General features: G+C 41.4%; 1 pseudogene; it reads right to left on the bottom strand.

Annotated features, from left to right (window-relative positions):
• Positions 1-10,119: 10,119 nt before the first annotated feature.
• The window catches only part of LOC147892511 (pentatricopeptide repeat-containing protein At5g27110-like), a 48,154-nt pseudogene continuing 38,838 nt past the window's right edge, over positions 10,120-19,435 (bottom strand).

Below are 19,435 nucleotides of genomic sequence, written 5' to 3'. Positions count from 1 at the left end.
GGTTGATAGAGGGGGGGCATTCCTAACATTGATGGGGTTTCCCCAACTTATAGGATACATGGGCAGAGCATTCACCAAATTGAACTACATGAGGCAATTCCTCCTTCTCGATGGCGTCCTCTTGCTTCTCCTGAGGACAGTGTGTGGAAGACAATGGCCAGTACCATGGCATGGAATGTTTGGGTTGCGAGTTGTAGCCTAGTGATGGGAGAGCACCATATTCCACTAACGACCATGCTGGTTGTTATCTGTTGGTAGGACATCATCTATACTCTATGCACCACTTGGAAACATGGTTATCAAATTCAAAAGTGACTGTCAAGAGGTGGGAGCATTTTTGCAAGACATGGCCTACATTTTTTTTCTAGATTTTTATGCTACGAGGGATTCATTGGTTATATGGTCCCCTGACCTAGTTGTTAGCCCCTATCCCTAATATACCCCGGGCAATAAGCTAGGCTCTCATGATGCAAGCTTTCTTATGCCACTAGGCTTTAGATTTTTCCTTGGTTGGCACTCTTGAGATAGTTGACTTCTATGGTTGATTTTTACCAAGCATAAATAGAAAGTTCATTTTTTCTATTTAAAAAAAAGGGAAGCAATCCCTACTACTTCAGTCCCTACTACATGAATGAAGGCCACAAATCTACTAGTAGTCCCTTCTACTTCAGTTCCTACTATGCCACTGAAGGCCACAACTCTAGAAGACACAACTAATGTGCCTTCTCCATCTCCTTTACTTTTGGTTGATATGTTGAGTGCAAGGTATAGTGTGAAAGAAGCTAGGAGGGCCCATCACAAAATTACTCAAAAACTCCAGGTTCTTGTCATCACATATTGCAAGCTCAAATGAAGCATCAAAGATGCAATCTGTACCTATGCAATTTCAAATAAAGAATTACAGATGGAGGTGCTGAGCGACAAATAGTTCACAAGGAGTGCAAGCGAGCCATTGACACAATACGCCAAAGATGACTTTGTTGCATAGAAGTTCTAGAAGAAGGAAGAACTCGAGAAATTAAAAGATTGCAAACAAGAACTAAGAACTTTGTCTTCAAATAGAGCAGGAGTTAGCAAAAATTTTTAGTACATTTTCTATGAGTTGCACTCATTATAGGCCATATCCGGCATATGAAACCCATTGTACAATGACTAAAATATTTGCATTAAAGAATCTCTAGTTCCTTGCTTCTTCTTTAATAATTATGGTTATATTGACTACTATGATATGGAGCAAGCAGAGATACTAATAGAGATGCCTTCTTGTAACTATTGCAAGGTGTTTGTAACATGACCATAAAGTAGTTTGAGATTTTAGCAGTTATTGCTTTTTGAACTCGTTAGAAGACAATACATAGACTCGAGTCGCTTCATTGTTGACACCATTATTAAGTCTTTGAGATTTTAGAGTACTGTCATAATAAATAAATCTCATGTAATGTTATCAACTCCTTTTATAATTGTACTTGTAATTCCTCTAAAAACCTTTCAATTTTATTGAAATTGAGAGTTCTTTTAAAAGACGTTTCTATTTTTTTCAAGATTTTTTTCTAATTAGAGGGTTCTAAAATTTTTAGGTTTTATTCCAAAGTAATTATAAAAATTGTTTTGAAGAGCATACCACCCAATATTTGTGAAATGGGTATTATAGGTTGGCAATCCTTCACTAAACCAAATCCTTGCAAGGCAATAAGATACAGATAACAAAAGATCTCAATGCTCAATAGCTTAAGATGAAGGCTAAAGAAGTACATGAAGCTCAAAACAATGGTAAAGTGAATAGTATATCGTGAAGACATTGCTCTCATTAAATATTTCAAATTGCCTAAGACACCAAATGTACATGTGGAGACACTTAGTCTCTAACTAATGTAATAAATAAGTCTTCTATGATATTGGGATGAGCGCTCGGTCCTTAACCAACATTTTGTTTTTGATGGACTCTCACTCCTTATTTTTTATGTCTTTAGTCTTATAGATCTTTCGGTCTTTTGCAGACTATGACATACCCTCCCTCTCCCTCCCTCTCTCCGTCTCTCTTTCTCAATCACACACTTTAAAAAAAAAAAAGAAATCCATGTGTCATCATATTACAGAAAAACATCCCAATGAAAGGGACTCAATATTGCAGACATCAGCAGACATCATTATATGACAAGAGGGATGGACAATCTATGTCCCGTGCATGCAGACAATCATAAAACGATTGTCACATGTGCAGATACAAATAATTCATATAGATGTAGATAGATAGATTGGAGGAGAGCTGCAAAGTACAAAGCAAGACTACTAGAGTGTATTCATTAAAAGAGCTTGATTCAAGGCTAACTAAACTAAGACAACCTTTCACAACCATACCATTGCATGTTCCTACAATTTTTTTGCTAACGGTATGGCTTTAGGCTTGTGGAAATGTCTTAGTAGAACCTAGTGTACCTAAAGGACCATGGTTGTGAAAATTCATCTTTAGCAATATAGCAACCTATGGAGTGCAAATAAAACAATGTCATTTTTGAACCCCCATTAACACTGTTTGTAGATCTCTCATTCCCATGCCTTCATGAAGGTGTACAAATGATTGATGGAAAGGGTTTTGGTGAAGACTTTTGCAATTGTGAGGTTAGTGGATGTATCCTCAATACAAACCTAAATGTAATGCTGATGATTTTCAATGCTTGAAAGACGATATTGTTTGCTATGGAAATGCTACTTTGACCGTTAGAGTAAGTGGGAGTGGCCACACTGTCTTTTGAATGATGTAGATCATGTTTTCACTTCCTCAACCACATGCATTCCAGTGGTGGCATTTGTTGCCTTATATCACTTCACTAAATAACAAAGAGAACCTAGCTTCCTTAACCATGAAATGCAAGCTGAACTCAATGAGAAACAATAGCCAAAAGTGGATCATCAGTCATCAAATGTGTTATGCTCAAGTCGAGGTAACATGACCTCGGAAGGGTCAGTCGGCATTTTCCTCTAAAGGATCAATGTTTGTATTATATTTGTTTGGACTTCATGTAAATGATCAAAAAGGAATAAAGGTCAAGGTCCTTGGTGTGGGTGACATGGCACTAGACTAGGTGGATCTAAGGCTAAGGGACCTAAATGCATGAAATGTTCCTAGGGGCAAATGATTCAAAGATATCCCAAGAGAGGGGTAAATAATGAATTAAGGAAGGACCCTAAATTTAAGACATGTGGCATACTAGATCCATCTGGGGAGTTTTGGGGCTCGTTGGAATTAAGCAAGCAGAAAGCTTTCACGAAATGAATTCTTCTGGATTCAACAAAAAAGCTTGCTACCACCGAGGTTGGCTGGGAGGATAAACTAAGTGCTTGTGCCTGTGATTCAACATAAAGCTAGAAGAAACCAGATTGGGATGTTTCATTTGGTATCAGAGCGCATGTTATATTCCGAGCGGTTTGGCTGGGCATTTGACGACGGACAGTACGGAGCCCAAACTCTACGTAGATGGTAATTTGGTGGTTTGTAAGTCTGGGTAGCATGGATGAACAACGTGCGACGAGGACTACTGGCTGGTCATGGAATCAGTTGCCGCAGGTGATGGCGCAACTGTGGGTTCACGGATGTCATCATAGTGCTGGTCACGGCACTAGCTGTCACAGGAGGGTTGGGTTCACGTAAGCTGGTGACGAATTAGGAGACGGACGATGGTACGATTCACATAAGCTAGTGACGAAATAGGAGACAGACGACAATACAACTAAACTGCAGGTACATACCTTGGTATCTCGGAAGGTAGATGTGAAGCAATTTTTGGACACCCGCTAGTTTACAGCTAGCTTAGGGCCCCAGGGAACTTTGGCCCTTGATACTTGCATTACATGGAGGTCCTTCAACATGATAATCGATGTTGGGTGAAAGACCTACGGACGTGACAAACGATCACATTTCTTTTTATTCGCAATAGATCATTAACGTTGTGGCTGCGTGGAAAAATTCGATCGATAGAGGACCCGTTGATTAAGGTCTTTATCCAAAATCAGTTATGCAGGATAGATTACAAATACAAATTGGATCTCCGACGAGGGGGTAGCTGAGCCACAGCAAGAACAACATGATCTCTCTATGCTACGTGAATGACCAGGGAGCTTTCTATGTGTTCTAAGTTTGTTGCTTCCGTGTTTGAGTTAATTTGGGTTGTAGGAGTTTCCCTAGTATAGGGAAAAGTAGTTTTAGTTACAGTGTGATATATACTTGGTTAGCTGTAAAATTGGAGGTTGGACTTTCAATTTGTAATTACAGTTGCAAGCGGTATTTTTATTTAAAAAAAAAAAACCCCACACACACATACACCCATTGACCTGAATGGAGGTAGAAGAAGAAGCTTCCAGGATGGATGCCGTAGAGTCAGGAGTCCGGCCGACCCAGCAGGTATCGCGCCCAGCAAGTCATACACTATCTGGCTGAATTGCAATGTTAGAGGATGCCTTGCAACATATTTTAGCACAGCAGTTACAGACAAATGTAGGGCAGTCTGAGCTCAAGAAAATGGTGCATAGTATGTCTGCCAGACCATCTCATGAGGAGAAAGGTAAATCTCTGATGGAACCGGAGTCCACTGTTCGTACAGTCGAGCCTAGGAGGGCTAAGTTGCTTAATATTGCCAATTATAGGCCAAATAAGTATTCTGGTCGGATGTCTGACCATAGTTCCGGTATCATTGACACCTGGTTACACAAATGAGACAAAGCATTCGCCATTTGTGAAATCAGGAATGATATGAAGAAAATCCACGAGGCCACCCATATGTTTAATGAGGCAGTGGATAGGTGGTGGATAAAACAGCCGAAAGATGGAGTAGCATCCACTACCTGGGAGGGGTTTAAAAACGAATTTAGAAAACACTTCCTACCTCCTGATGAAGCATCTCGAGCTTGGGATTAGTATCGAAACCTTCGTCAGAGATATTTATCAGTGGCAGAATACACTGATAAGTTTAGAGAAAGTGTAATGAAGGTTGATGAACCCCTACCTCAGTCAATCCAAGTAAAATATTTTATCTTTGGATTGAATGATCGGATAAAGATGGAAGTTCGGGCTAAGTATACGAACACGCTAGATGAAGCAATTGCCATAGCCCTGAACTATGAGGATGCAAAAGGGAACAGACCAAGTGGGTTTGTGCAGTTTGGGACTCAGGATGGGTACCCAAGGAAAACTGGGTTTAATAAGAAGTGGATTAGCAAAGGGAGTGCCTCACAGCCTAGTGGTCAAGCCAAGCAAGCAAAACTAGTTGAGACTCCTAAATCAAGTACCACCATTGGAATGAAAAGAAAGGTAACACCAATGGCAGCCCGGGCTTGGTCCTCTTTGAACCCAGAGCAAAGGGAAAAAGCGAGGAGAGAAGGCTTGTGTTTTGGTTGCCTTCAGCCTCATCAGTGGAAAGATTGTCCACGAAACAAAGATCGTTGGATGGCTGAGATGGTGGTCTCAGAATGCGATGTGGAAATGGAGGGAAGTCCTAGAGCAGAATAGATGCAGATTCAGCTAGCGGGATCTTCTCAAAGGTCAGTACCTTTTTTGTTATGTGTGTCTGTTGCTTAGTAACTAGTGCACCTGATAATATCCTGTCAAAGCTCGCAGCAACGGGGTATACAACCTTTAATGATACGGAGTGAATTAAGATGAAAGGGCAAGTAGCTAATCATCAGGTCATTGTGTTGTTTGACTCAGCATCAATGCACAATTTAATTAACTCCAAGCTCGTAAAGAGGCTGAAACTAAAGACTAGCCCATCTGACTATGCATATACAGTCAGGATGGCAGACGGAAGTTCAATTGAAGTATGGGACCAAAGGGTTACCCAGTTGGAGCTTTGAATTCAGGACTATGCTGAGAAGCTTGACTTTGAAATGACTAAGCTTGCTCATGCAGACATAGCCCTGGGGAAGGCTTGGCATTCTAGGAAGAATCCAGCCATAGATTGGAAAAAGCACATTTATCAATTCAAGATGAATGATGTGCTGTATGTCTTACAAGGTGAAAGGGATATACCTCAAGGACAGTTGGTTTCCGTGATGGAAATTCAAAAAGCTCAAGAAGAGTTTTTGTTTCTTTGTACAGCATCGGTAGAGCCGATTGATGATTCTTCAACTAGCACTGATGTTGCTCAAAATAGAGAGATGGCCAAGCTGGCTGATCAAATAATAAAGGAGTTCTCTGATTGTTTTAGGAATGAGCTACCTTATGGGTTACCTCCAGAGCGGAATGTTCAGCATAAGATTGAACTAATCCCGGGGGTAGAACTTGTAAATAGACCTCCCTATAGGTTGAGTTTTACTGAAGAGGCGGACGTGCGAAGACAACTGGAAGAATACCTCAAATTGGGGAAGATTCAACCAAGTTTTTGACCTTTTGCTTCGCCAATGATATTAGAAGAAAGATGATACTTTTTGTCTCTGTATAGATTACAAAGCATTGAATAATATCACTATTAAGCACAGGTATCCGATGGCTCGGATCGATGATTTGCTAGATGCATTACATGGGGCCGTAATTTTCAGTAAGATAGATCTTAAGTGTGGCTACCATCAGATCCGTATTAGAGCTGAGGATGTGCATAAAACCGCTTTTAGAAGCAGGTTTGGACATTATGAGTTTTTGATAATGCCCTTTGGACTTACCAATGCTCCAGCTACATTCATCATGCGTTCACGCTTTTAGAAGCAGGTTTGGACATTATGAGTTTTTGGTAATGCCCTTTCGACTTACCAATGCTCCAGCTACATTCGTCATGCTTATGAACGATTTACTACATCCGTATATCGAAAAGTTTGTAGTACACTTTATTGATGATATTTTGGTATTTAGTAAGAGTATTACTGAGCATTATGAACACTTAAAAATACTATTCAGTACTTTGAGGAAAGCCAGTCTTTATGTAAATAAAAAGAAAACTATACTGTGTATGGTAAGACTTGAATATTTAGGATTCATAATTACTCCTGAGGGGGTAGAAATGGATCCAAAGAAAGTGGCTACGATACTGACTTGGCCAATCCCTCAGAGTCTGACCGCTTTGCGATCATTCTTGGGATTTGTCTAATTTTATCGAAGGCATATCAAAGGATATTCTGAAATAGTATCGCCATTGACTGATCTGACCTCAGATAAAGTACCTTTTATATGGGGACAAAATCAACAGGAAAGTTTTAACACCATAAAACAAGCTATGGTCTCAGGACCGGTGTTAAAAATAGTTGATCCCCAGAAACCGTTTTTCCTTGAAACCGATGCAAGTGGCATTGCGGTAGGAGCAGTTCTCCTCAAAGAGGGAAGACCACTAGCCTTTGAAAGCAAGAAGCTTTCTCCCTCTCAACGAAATTGGCCAACTCATGAATTAGAGTTTGTATGTTGTTGTCCATGCTCTGAAAACATGGAGACATTATTTTTATGGGTTAGAGTTTTATGTTGATGTTGATCATGATACTCTGAAACATTTTTGTAAACAACCTGACTTGAGAGGCCACCAAGCTAGGTGGGCAAAACTCATGCAGGAGTTTACTTGACGATTCAGTACCGAAGAGGAAAGCATAATAAAGTTGTTGATGCGTTGTCATGCATTATGCATAATATGAGTTTCACGGTATTAGAGAGTGCTCTAATGACCGAGATTGGAGAAACTCAAAAGATGGACGAGTTCATCCAGAGCCTTTGGCCTAAGACTCATGTATTAAAACCCGGGGAAAAGGATGACTTGGCATCCAGAAAAGGCCAAACTTATGCAAGATATGCCATAAGGGATGGTATGCTGAAAAGAAATGGCAAGGTAGTAGTACCTAATCAGAATGATCTCAGGTAGAGAGTCATTCGACAATGCCATGATAGCCCCTGTGCGGGACATCCAGGAGTCGAGAAGACATGATCTCGTGAAACGAGATTTCTTTTGGCCAAAGATGAAAAAGCATATTCATGAATATGTGACGTTGTTTTTCGTGTCAGGTAAGTAAGGTAGAATGGGTGAAGCCACCCGGACTTTTACAGCTCTTGGAGATACCACTAGGTAAGTGGGAGAGCATTTCCATGGACTTTATTATAGGTCTGCCTACGACACAAGGTGGATATGATTCTATCCTTGTGGTGGTTGATCGTCTTACCAAGATGGCTCACTTTATTCCAACTAGAGAGTCTGTTAGTGCCCCGCAAGTGGCGGATTTGTTTATTAGACATATATTTCGTTTGCATGGATTACCCGAGTCCATAGTGTCAGACAAAGATGTCAAATTTGCCGGTCATTTTTAGACTGCGGTATTTGAGACACTAAGGACTTAGTTGGGAATGAGTAGTGAGGATGATCCAGAAATGGATGGTCAGATGGAAAGAATCAACCAAATTTTAGAGGATATGCTTAGAGCATATGTGTCATTGAGGCAACATACATGGGACAAGTGGTTGCCATTGTTAGTGTTTGCCTACAATGATAGAAAACATTCCTTTATAGGGTTCAGTCCGTTTGAGCTGAACTATGGTTATAGGACAGCGAATCCAACTATATTTGGAATACCTCAGAGAGTGCTTAGTGCCACGAACTTTGTGGTTCAGATGCGGGAGATGCTAGCATTTGTGAGAGCTAACATCCACCAAGCTATGGATAGAGCTAAGACGTATGCGGATGAAAACCGATCCGCTAGAGAATTTAAGGAAGGAGAAAAAGTTTTTCTCAGAGTTCCTTCGCACTCTAAGTCTTTGATTGCAGGAGAGTGTGCTAAGTTATCACCTCGATATTATGGGCCATGGTTGATTCTAAAAAGAATAGGCAAGGTAGCCTATAAATTAGAATTGCCACAGGGTTGTAAGGTGCACCCAGTGTTTCATGTTTCTCGTTTAAAGAAATTTTTGCATACAGGTGACTCACTAATCGAGGGTGTTGTTTTGTTTCAGGAGATAGAGGATAATGCAAGACGCAAACCAACAGGAATCTTGGACCGAGGAACAATGCAAGAACGCAATCGGAAGATACCCACGGTGTTGCTTGCATGGCATGGTCTACCTCTATCAGAAGCTACCTAGGAATCCGTATACCAGTTACGGAGAGTGTTCCCAGACTTTATCATCAAGGACGCTAGCATACTAGATCCATCTAGGGAGTTTTGGGGCTCGTTGGAATTAAGCAAGCAGAAAGCTTTCATGAAATGAATTCTTCTGGATTCAGTAGAAAAGCTTGCTACCACCGAGGTTGGCTGGGAGGATAAACTTAGTGCTTGTGCCCGTGATTCAATGTAAAGCTAGAAGAAACCAGATTGGGATGTTTCAAAATGTCCTTGACCAATCATAGTTTGTGTACCCACGAAGGTCAATGTCCCAATCTCGAGCATGATGCAAACCAAAAGTGAGAGTACCATGTACATGTCTAAGAACCCTTTTGGCTGCATTTCAGTGTTTGATTGTGGGACAATGCCTTAACTGATGGAGAGACCTTGTAGCATAGGCAATGTCAAACCTGATAGAGCACAAATAAATCAGGTTGCCCACTTACTATCAGTCTACCATCAAATTGTTCAGTTGTGCCATACTTATTGAGCTCAAGGCCTATTACAAATCAAACAAGAGATGGGAGTTAGTTGATACAAACTGGAGGAGCAAAACTTCATTTGGCAACAATTGAAAATATTAAGTCTTACGTTATGTATAAAACCCCAAACTGATGTAGCTAGATTAACCTACCTAGACTTAGTTTACATAACCATATGTAATATTCCTATAGATTTCTGCTTAATGGTATGGCTAAAGTACTCTGGAAATGTCTTAGTAGTGCTTAGGGTACCTAAAATACCGGATTGTACAAATTCATCCATAGGAATGTAAAACTCACAACCTTGTTCACTAAAGCACACATGATCCCAACTCACTTTCATCCTTTCATTCTCCTGTTTTGAGTCTACCTCACCTATGTTTCTGTCATGCTAGCATCAACATTTCAAGTAAGAGGAATAAACACTACCGTAGTCACATTGGAATTACCAACAGTCACAGAAGGACACTTTCCATTCTTGAAAACATGAAAGCGGTTAGCATCTCAGAACAGTTCGCTGCTCATATTTCGATATAAGTGCTATAGCCAAATGAGAGTCTCTGCAAACCCATAGATTTTTTACAACATGTACAGGTACCCCCTTGGGTGTATTAATCAGGGAACAAGTAATGGCCAACTTCTCACTGTATCCACATCTCTCAAATTCCTTTAGATTAATAGATATAGCCAATGCAATTCTGGTACATATCCTTCTTCCCTTATTTTGAAAGAACGATCTTCTAGATTTGCATATGTATAATTGCTTTGGGAATGTTCTATATCCCCTACAAAAAATGAATGCACAGTTCCACCAACATCAGTCCAACTTTGTCCTGGCTTGCCCCATGCTCGTTCTTTTAACCTCATGAACTCAACCTACTTAGCGTCCTCCTGCATGTGAGCATCTGCATAGATGTTAGACATCAAGATATAAGCTGCAGCATCCTTTTTATCCAATTCCACTGCATGTTCAAAGGCCCATCTTCCAAGCTCTACATTTCCCCACTTCTAACAAGAACCCAACACAGTATGCCACAACACGCGAGTAGGACTGAAAGGCATCTTCTTTATCATCACTATGGCCTTGTCTAATTGGCCTGCACAGCCAAGGAGATCAACCATGCACGTGTGGTGCTCAATAGTTGGGGAGATGCCATACTCCTTGCTCATGGACTCAAAGTATGTTTGGCCCTTCTCCACTAGACCTGTGTGAGTGCATACAGTAAGAAAACTAAGGAATGTGACCCCATCTGGTTTTATTTCGTCTGCTCTCATTCTCTCAAGCATAAGAAAGACCTTTTCACTCGCTCCTAGCTGGACATACCCTAGGATAAGTGCATTCCAGGAGACTGCATCTCGAACTGGAAGTTTGTCGAACACTTCCTGTGCTTTTGCAAGAAAGCCACACTTGGAATACATATCAACCAAGGCGTAACCAAAAAAAGGATCTCTTTCCAACAACCCCTTTCTTGCAATCTCAGCATGTAGTTCTTGGCCCTTGTCTATGGCTCCTATGCTGCCACAAGTGTTCAAGCTGCAAACAAATGTGACCGCATTAGAAGAGATGCCCTCCAACTGCATCTGTTCGAAACAGTTGAGTGCATCCTGACCAAGGTCATGTTCAGTATACCCTGTGATAAGTGCATTCCAGGAGACCGCATTTCGAATTGGAAGTTCATCGAGAATACCTCCTCTGCTTTTGCAAGCAAGCCACATTTGGCATACATATCAACCAAGGTGTTACCAACAAAAGGATCTCTTTCCAACAAACCCTTTATCGCAATCTCAGCATGTATTTCTTGGCCCTTGTCTATGGCTCCTATGCTGCCACAAGCTTTCAAGCTGCAAGCAAATGTAACCACACTTGGAGAGATGCCCTCCAATTGCATCTGGTCGAAACAGTTCAGTGCATCCTGACCAAGGTCATGCTTAGCATATCCTCCGAAAAGTGCATTCCAGCAAACTGCATTCTGAATTGGAAGTTTATCAAACACTTCCTGTGCTTTTGCAAGCAAGCCACACTTGGCATACATGTGAACCAAGGTGCTACCAACAAAAGGATTTCTTTCCAACAGCCCCTTTCTCGCTATCTCAGTGTGTATTTCTCGGGCCTTGTCTATGGCTTCTATGCTACCACAAGCCTTCAAGGTGTAAACAAATGTGACTGCATCAGGAGAGACACCTTCCAATTGCATCTGTTCGAAACAATTCATTGCGTTCTGACCAAGGTCATGTTCAGCATACCCTGCGATAAGTGCATTCCATGAGTCTACATTTCGAGCTGGAAGTTTGTCAACGACTTCCTGCGCTTGTGCAAGCAAGCCACACTTGGCATACATATCCACCAAGAAGCTACCAACAAAAGGATCTCTTTCCAACACCCCTTTCTTGCAATCTTGGCATGTATTTCTTGGCCCTTGTCTATGGCTCCTATGCTGCCACAAGCTTTCAAGCTGCAAACAAATGTGACCACATCAGGAGAGACGCCTTCTAGTTGCATCTGTTCGAAACAGTCAAGTGCGTCCTGACCAAGGTCATGTTCAGCATACCCTCCGATAAGTGTAGTCCACAAGACTGCATCTCGAACTGGAAGTTTGTCGAACACTTCCTGTGCTTTTGCAAGCAAGCCACACTTGGCGTACATATCAACCAAGGTGCTACCAACAACAGGATCTCTTTCCAACAGACCCTTTCTCGCAATCTCAGCATGTATTTCTCGGCCCTTGTCTATGGCTCCTATGCTGCCACAAGCTTTCAAGCTGCAAACGAATGTGACCGCATCAGGAGAGACACCCTCCAATTGCATCTCTTCTAAACAGTTCAGTGCTTGCTTACCAAGCTCATGTTCAGCATACCCTGCGATAAGTGCAGTCCACGAGATTGCATTTCGAATTGGAAGTTTGTCAAACACTTCCTGTGCTTTTGCAAGCAAGCCACACTTGGCATACATATCATCCAAGGTGCTACCAATAAAAAGATTTCTTTCCAATAACCCGTGTCTCACAATCTCAGCATGTATTTCTTGGCCTCTTTCTGTATCTTTCAGCCTGGCACAAGCCTTTAGTAAGCCCACGAATGTATGCCCACTAGGACATACACAATCCTGCTGCATTTTTTGGTACAGTACAAAGGCATGCTCTAACTTCCCACAAGAGATATAACTTGTAATGAGAGAAGTCCAGGAGTACTCATTCTGATCAACCAACCTATCAAAAACCTGTTGGGCGTCACACATATTTCCAACCTCTACCAACATTGGGATGAGGTAGTTATGAGCTTCCAGCCTACATTTGCGGAGGTAGGCATGCAAGCGCAGAGCATACGCTGTATTTTTGTGTTTTCTGCAGTTGCGCAAGATCCATGACAAGTTTTGAATCGAAGGTGGATGGGGCATGCGCTCTAAAGAAGAGAGTGCCTCCTCTAAGCTAAGCTCTGGAAGTTGTGCTATGGGGCTGTGCATGGCCTTGTTTGCAGTCTCCGTTTTGTGGAGCATGCTTTCAAGCAAACTTGAATTGTACTAGCCGTCTATCCATAGCGACTCCTTGGTGAGTTTCTTCTTGTATCTGTGGCTCTTGTTGTGTGACTGATACAGGAGACAGCAGACGCATCAGAGTTCAATCTACAACCAAAAAAAGAATTGATTTCAAGCATTGGGAGGGATTGGTGAAGTACTCCCATAAGTATGGTACAGGCTGACGCTCAAAGGCGGAGGAGTGCACGAGGAGTGAAGGCAATTGCCAAAGTGAGCCGACATGTGAAATGAAGTGTAATAGAGGAGGAGCACTTGATAAGAATTTAGTGTAATAGAATAAAATAGAATTAGCATTTGATAGCACCTTTCATCTTTTTTTTTCTCTTTTTTTAAAATTAATTTTTTAAGCCGAGTTTATTAGAGGGGGGTCCCGCCCTGACCTTAGCTATACAAAAACGGGCCTACATTAGGGGCTAACTACCCTGGGCCTACACAGATTTGCAATTACAGCCTATGTGAGCCACTAGGACACATTCCGTAGATAGACAGCCATTAGATCATCTGAGGGTAAGGCAGCCAATGCCATGACTTGGAGTTGTACAGTCACGTCCGTGACTAGGACTGAGGCTGTTCCAGCCTGGGTGCCTCCCTTTCCAAAAGCCAACTAATTTCTTTGTCCCCAAGTAGCTAAGCACACATCCGCTCTGATGAAGGGCCAGCATAACGTGGAGGGTAGACCTTCTATGTCGCCCAGCATCATGTGAAGAGAGTGGGAGAGAAGGAAGGAGTCTCACTTGCGGCTTTCTCACATACAGAATGAGGAAATACACACAAAGGTGGAGGCTAAAAATAATTTTCCTCTTCTTAGTTGTGAAAGCCAAAAGAACTCTAAGTACAAAAGGAATAGGTGAATCCTATATGTGGGTCTCAAACTAAACTCAGCTAATTAAGGTAGCATACTAATTGAGTCACTAACTAGAGTATATAAGGATAGCTGTCATCCAGCTATTATTCATGGGTGGTGTACCAACCGCATCTGCAGCTAATAAGTCGATGACATAAATGCACAACGGTCACCTTGGCATATCACGAGTGGAGCTCGATATCTCAACACTCCCCCTCGAGCTCAATCCCAATTCTTGCACACCAAGCAGGTCTCTGAACTTGCGCAGCTTCTCTACACCCAATGCCTTTGTGAATACGTCAGCTACCTGATCCTTTGTGCTAACATAAACTAGATCAATAAAACCTACTAGAACCTTCTTCCGCACATAATGATAATGCACCTCAATGTGCTTTGTTCTAGCATGATAGACTGGGTTATTTGCCAAGTGTATACTGCTCATGTTGTCACTATAAATGACAACTGGCCCATCTGTAAACTAATGCATATCATAAAGTAGCTTCTGTAACCAAGCTGTCTCACATGCAACCATTGCTGCACCCCTGTACTCAGCCTTTGTGCTCGAGAAAGGCTGAGTACAGGACCTTCTTCTGCACATAATGATAATGCACCTCAATGTGCTTTGTTCTAGCATGATAGACTGGGTTATTTGCCAAGTGTATACTGCTCATGTTGTCACAATAAATGACAATTGGCCCATCAGTAGACTGATGCATATCATAAAGTAGCTTATGTAACCAAGCTGTCTTACATGCAACCATTGCTGTACCCCTGTACTCAGCCTTTGTGCTCGACAAGGCAACTGTAGGCTGTTTCTTGCTGCTCTAAGTGACTGCAGCACTCCCAAAAGAGAACACATATCCACTGGTAGATCGTTTATCAGAAATACTACTAGCCCAATCAGCATCAGTGTATCCATGCAATTGTATTTGAACCCCAGTTTCATAAAATAGTCCATACCCCAATGTGGACTTCACATACCTCAGTATGCGTCTAGCCATATCCAAATGCGGTTTCCTTGGAGCTTGCATAAGCTGACTTACCAAACCAACAACATAGCTCAAATCCGACCTAGTAATAGTCATATAAATTAAACTTCCTACTATGCGTCTGTACATAGTAGGTTCTTCCAGAAGCTCACCTGCATTTACGCTCAACTTCACATTCTGCTCCAAAGGAAATGAAATAGGCTTATAGCCTACTTTGAGCCTTGCTCTCATTTGTGACTTCCCCCTGTTTGCGCCTTCCTCTCTCTACCTCCCCATTCCATCTGTGTCTGCCCTTCCCCGTTGTTTGTGCCTTCCTCACCATCTCTGCCTTCCTTACTGTTGACACCTTCCTCATTGCCTAGGCCTTCCTTGTCTTTTGCACCTTCTCCGTTTCATCTCGTGCCATCACCAAATCCTCCCCTCAGCCCTGCCGTTACACACTACCTAGACTCCTAGAGGCCGCCATCCTCTCTACACAATCCTGTGCCCTTTGCGCCATGAACCATGCACTCACAGGTACATTGAACCCTCTTCTTACACATGTCTCTTTTTCTTTAATCCCCCCAACATTTACCTCCCCCCCTATTCCCCCTTCCCTTACACTAACCCCTCTCTCGTCCCTCACTAACCTATCCTTTATCAATTCAAACTTTATTAATTTTTAATAAAATTCTTGTTTTAATTAAACTACCCCTTCAATTTCCACGATTAAAATCCCCACCTCTCTATAACAATCACTCAATGATTTCTTTCCTCCCCCTGCCCACCTTTCCCTTCTAATTAGTCAATCCCCTAAACCTTTTCTCTCAAAGATCTCCCTCCCCTCTCTCTCTCTCTCTCTCCCCCCCCCCTTGCTCCCCGTCCTCTTCACTTTCTATCTTATTCCAAAACTTTTATTCTCTACTACACCTTCTCTCTCTCTCTCTCTCTCTCTCTCTCTCTCTCTCTCTCTCTCTCTCAAATTATTATCATTAATAATAGACCCAATTCCTCACTCTTCCTATACCCCTTCACTTCTCCCTCTTTTCATCATCTCACACAAGTAAAAATCCCCCTTGCTTAGTTTGTCTTTTTACCTTCCCCTTCCCTATTATAATGCATCACCCTCCCCCACCTTGTTTCTTTAATTGATAGTTCGCAAGATATTGTTTAAAACCTCTCCTATATATTTCTCCCACCTACCCCTTCTAATTATTGCCTTATTCAAGTTTTCCCCTCTACCCAAAACCCTTTCTTTCTTCCTTAAAATTTCCCCCCTTTTTTCCCCCACTTGTCTATAAGTTCCTGCTAAATTAAACTTTTTTCACACTACACTTTTTTTACATCAACCACGTTAAGTATATGGCAAAGCTTTTATTGTGACCCGATAATAAGGGAGGGACGTTTATGGCACCTATCTTCCCAACCAAAGCTAAGCTAGTTCTTATCATGTTTGCTTGTTGGATGGTTACAGGTAGGCAGACTCCCCTCTTCAATGAAAGTGATGCTTGCCAGGACTTATCCAAGCTCAACTTCTATACAATTTCCACAAAGTCATTTCTACAAAAAAGGCCCATTGTTGGTTTCCTTTATAACTAGGGTCTCATCGACTTATACAAACTTTTCCATTAATGTGATTAGTCCTATTCCATTGTCTTGCATTGCTCTTTTGTCTTTCCACTATGCAAAGGGGTGTTGTCAAATCTTACACACACACACACACACACACACGTGCTCACGCACATACACACATGCATGGAGAGACAGAGAGAGAGAGAGAGAGAGATCCAAGATGAAAAAAGATTAAATAGTGCAACTTGAATCTCATGATATTCACTCACAAGGTTGAAGATATTTTGAAAATAGATTAAATAGTGCAACTTGAATATCATGATAGTCACTCACAAGGTTGAAGACAATAAACTCCATCACACATAGTTGGGACTAGCTACTATGACATCCCCACCAATGCCTAGTGCCTAAGTGTGGGTGTAGACCAAAGTATTTACAAATGTCCTCACATATACATATCCACATGCCTAAGCACACTTGAGAATCCATATATACAAAAATATTTGTACTGAGCTTCTGCCAACACGTAGAAGGTGAAGGGCAGACTCAACCATGATGAAGGCTAGAACTATAGGAGTTTGATATGCCAAAACATAAACTTGTCACATCAGCCCAATTGAAATAGGTCATAATACCTTTAAAATTATGGGTGAATAGATCCATTATGCTACATTATTTTAGTTGCAGTAGTTGGCATACTAATTAATTTGATGACAACAATTGGACTAGACAGCTATTGTTTAGTTGGTTAGTTTTTGGCAAACCCATGTGAGCATCATTGGAAATAATTGAAGAGGATCTTCAAATACCTCAAAGATACAATGAATCTTAAATTTGACATTTGAATAATACAATTAAGAAACAATAGCTTATGGGATTGTGTGATGTAAACTAGGGTGGAGTTAAAGTTAGTACTTGATTCCACGTTCTTGCTCAGTTAGCATTCCCTAGTATTGTCAAGCAAGAAGGAAGACAAAATTGTTTTCTATAAATTGAAAGAAAAGTAAGTAGTATGGTTGCAAAGTCTTCCAGCTGACTTTATTCATCCAAGGGCAAGCTAATATGATCTTCTGTGAGAATGCAAGCACAATTGCTCCAACAAAGATTCAAAAAGACCACATGAAGTTGAAGCATATTAATATTTCTAATAATTTTATTTGGAATCAAGCCAAGAAGGAAGAAATTCAAGCCCTCCACTATTTTTTTAAAGAGCCACTTTGTTGCGACCATAGATGCAGTCAACAAGATAAGAACACAAATGGCGGCATATGACTCTAAGGTGCCCGTGACTATGATCCCACCGTATATGATTAATATCTTAAGGGAGCTTGAAGAAATAAAGGGGATAAGAAAGGTCAAGACTGACCTCCATTGGCTGAGGTATTTCGGTGCTATCACAGCACACCACGAGCTTTCCTCTAATAGGGGAGCTAGGTTGGATAGGATAAAGGCTCTATTAGGGTCCCTAAAGGTAGAGGAAGCCCCACCACCAAAGGCTAAGGCTCCCCCAGAAGTTAAGAGCCTACTTGATGATAAGTTCTTGAGGGAAAAAAAAAGAAGAAGACTACTTCTAAGGAGAAGCAACATGAACCAAAAGGCTTGGAGGATGACAAAGAAGAAGATGCTGACATATGCCAGGTCCCCAAGCACTGTATATCCTACACGGTCCAAGACCGCAAGATACTTATCAAGCAAGCCAAGAGAGATGTCAAGGAGGGAAACTAGTATGGCTATGATGGTACAGCTAACATTAAGGAAGAAGACCTTGCATCTGATGATGAAGACCCTAAACCAGTCTATATAGCCGAAGACCCTACAATCCAGCAAGAGAAGGCCTTGATTGCTCTCCTAGAGAATATGAAGAGTGATTGGCTTGGAAGTATATATCTATGAAGGTTGTGCCTCCCAAAGTCATTCAACATACCAAACCAATTATGGATGACATCCAACTGCCGAACCTTTCCCATGAATCCCAATTATGTGATGATTGTGAGGGGAGAAATACAAAAAATATCAATGCCAAATTCATCTCTGAGATCAAACATATAGACTATGTGTCCCCCATTTCCATTGTTTTGAAAAATAATGGCAAAATCTGAGTATGTGTTGATCTAAAAAAGGTCAATGCTACTATGCGTAAGGACCATTTTCCCCACTACCCTTAACGAAGCATGTGCTAGAGAGAGTTTTAGGAAAAGAAGCCTATAGCTTTCTTGATGGATTCTATGGGTATAATGAGGTATCCGTAGCATTAGCGGAATGGGGAGTCTACACTTCCAGAGTGATGCTCTATGGGCTCACTAATGCTCTGGCTATTCAAGGCTACTTCAAAGGTTAAGGATCACAACCTTCAAGGAGTACTTAAAAGACTTCCTAAAGGTTTTCTTGGATAACCTATGCATACATTCTGCATGGGATAACTACCTCAAATACCTTAGAAGTTTTTTAGGTGTCACTCTATAGGATTTCCCTCACTCCTCTTGAGTTTATTTGTTTTATGTCCCCTTGGCCCTCCAAACCTTACAAGCAATCCACCAAGAAAAAGAACTCAAAAGGAAGCTACTTGCATGAAGAGGCAAGCAATAGAAGAGGCCCAAGCCTACCAAGACAAAATGAAAAAATTTAGGCTAATATGAATTTGCAAGGCAACAATAGAAGGGCTAGACCCTCTTGAAGACCTAACTACTGCCCCTACTAGATTGCCAATGAGATTTTAGGGGTGAAAGGAAATGATCCACTCCACCAAAGCATTAATATGGACCCTTGGACAAGCCATAACCCATCTCCCAAGAGGTACATGATCAATTATTATCAGAGGTAACCTCGGAACCCACCCTTGTCACTATACAAGCTACCAATGGTCAATGCATGCAGAAATGGGGTATGTGAAAGTACAAATCTTGGTGAAAAACCATAGTGTGGTAAGCTGATTTTATGTGATGCCCAGAGATGCTATGATGAGCAAGTAATACCTGGTAGG

This window comes from Dipteris shenzhenensis, chromosome 16 (genome assembly GCF_047967505.1).
Source record: "Dipteris shenzhenensis isolate YYH24624 ecotype China chromosome 16, Dip_SZ_1.0, whole genome shotgun sequence".
NCBI lineage: Eukaryota > Viridiplantae > Streptophyta > Polypodiopsida > Gleicheniales > Dipteridaceae > Dipteris > Dipteris shenzhenensis.
Note: the sequence above shows the minus strand (reverse complement) of the source record. Positions and strands in the feature narration are given on the sequence as shown.